The 2,231-nt window shown below is 38.0% G+C and overlaps 1 protein-coding gene across 1 annotated transcript in view; it reads left to right on the forward strand.

Moving 5' to 3' along the window:
- The first annotated feature begins 1,864 nt into the window (after window positions 1–1,864).
- The window catches only part of LOC145680947 (E3 ubiquitin-protein ligase Siah2-like), a 77,370-nt gene continuing 77,003 nt past the window's right edge, over window positions 1,865–2,231 (forward strand). Inside the window, exon 1 of the mRNA XM_081752156.1 lies at window positions 1,865–1,966. The gene's annotated coding sequence lies outside the window, so the exon portion shown is untranslated. The remainder of the gene's footprint in view (window positions 1,967–2,231) is intronic.

The raw sequence follows: 2,231 nt of genomic DNA on the forward strand, positions 1-2,231 counted from the left end.
TAGACAAATAGTGTTGTCAACGGCTCGAGCGCCTCGGCTCACAGCTCAGTCACCATCGAGCTGAGCTGAGAAGTGAGTCAAGACGACAGTTCGAGCCCTCGGCTCAGTTTGGCCGGGCTGACCCGAGCGGAGCCGGCTCGAGCAGATCGCTCACTTGAGTCGAGTCGAACCGAGCCGATAGCTCACTTGAGCCGAGCCAAACCGAGCCGATGGCTCAACTGAGTCGAGCCGAACCGAGCCGATGGCTCATCGCAACCGAGCCATCGATAGCTCAGTTGAACCGAACCGAGCGGAACCGGTTGACATCACTACAATACATTGAATACTTTTACTCTCTCTCACATTAACTCACAATCACTCAATGATGTATTCACCACTATCTATGACCTTCCACAATTCCACTATCTATGACCTTCTGCGAACATCAAGGTAGAAGTTCAATGCCTCGCCTGTAGAACTATTTTGGTTTTGACTGGAAGAAATCTGTTAGCCTTTGGTCAAGAGAAGCTTTTCTGTGCTGTTCTTTCAGTAATTGCTTCATTCCCGCACACTGCACAAATTGTTCTCGCAGCTTGTGTATCCTCAGTTAAACTCGAAGAGTAAATGGTGACAGAATTAGTCACTTTTCTCAACTTGACACTTCACATTAGTTTGTCTGAAATATATACAATAATACGTTCACAATCAAGAAAACCTGTGTTTCACAACACACAAACTCCAAATAGGTAAAACAACGGAATAACAACAAACAATCGCTTCACGCCGTATTGTTGCCAACCCAAAGAAAACCGTACGAACTTATGCATCGACCCAACAAGTTTATTAAAAGAAAAAATGCAAAGATGTGATACAATATGCCAGGAAAATTCGCATTTGTTTGATTAAATTCCATTTATGGCTCAAGACTGATTGATGTTCACTTTACATCCTTATACAGTACTGTGGATATAAAGGACGGAATCTACTATTTAGTCCGGGATTTGCATCCGGTGCAGTTTGTAGCTATACAGGCCTCATGTAAGATCAGTTTCAGCAGAGTGGGTCGTTCCCCACCACACGATATCTCTCCAAGATTATAGGTTTCGGAGTCCATAGGTAAGGAAACACAGCTTCTGAGAGAGAGAGAGAGAATCAGAAAAAATACAAGACTGTACACACGGGAAAAAAAAAGTATTTGACAGTTGACAATTTTTTTTCCCAATAACTCGGGAACAAATGAATTAATTTGGATCTTTTATTCGTTATCCTTAGAATAGTTATAATTTAATAATTTGCCAAAATCGTTACTCTAGTAAGTTAATTAATCTTGAGTTATTAGGAAAAGAAATGTTGTTAACTGAAGAATATTTTCTTTCGTGACTGTACATTAAAATCGAATTGTTTACGGAAATTATCACCAGAGAAAGAAAACACAAAGCCATTTGAAGGCTTTTTTCATAATAAACATGTTAATTAATTCAAAAACTATTTTGACGTTTTCTGCGTTGTCTAGCTAGGAATAATTTGTTTACCTATTTCTTCGTATTATAACTAAAGCAACACCAAGCTTCTAGCGAAGAATGAGGAAAAAAGCTAATTTACGGAAATTATTTAATGTAGCACTTTTTTCAATGAACAAAACGTTTGGTATGCATATTTAAGAATAGCTCCTACGTTATTTTTAATTAAATACATAGAAAACGAAAACTATAACATTCTAATATAAAAATTGTAAGACCTTCATTTCATTCTGTAAACAAAAAATAGTGACATAAAGAAATTATATCAAAGCCGGAACTTCGCCTCAACTAACTTCCGTAGCCTCGTCATAATTCGCATAAGAAATGCGAGTGAAGACATTAAATGAGTGAAGGTCAGTGTGAAGTCACCAGTTGTAGTGTACTGTTGTTGTCTTTTAGTGCTAGAACTGGAAAATGTGTTTATATCTGCTGGAACACACAATTACTTAGTTTATATTTTTCTGCAGGTAAGTAATTGAATGTACTTCTCACATGTGGAAACAACGAAGGTAGAATCTTAGAATTATCATTCCTTTGCATTCTCAAATCCACAGCGTGATATGTCTTCCATGTCTGGGGCTGAGAAGTAAAGTAGTATAGTTCATCAAATATTAATTTCACAGGAGAAGCGAAAAGGTGTTTGCAACACAATGTTTCGTTGAATTGCGTCGATTGTTTATTGACGGAAAAATTGTTCACTTTCCTATGTTCCAGTTGTCCTCATCTCAAAAC

This window comes from Thermobia domestica, chromosome 3 (genome assembly GCF_964235325.1).
Source record: "Thermobia domestica chromosome 3, izTheDome1.hap1.1, whole genome shotgun sequence".
Classification (NCBI taxonomy): Eukaryota; Metazoa; Arthropoda; class Insecta; order Zygentoma; family Lepismatidae; genus Thermobia; species Thermobia domestica.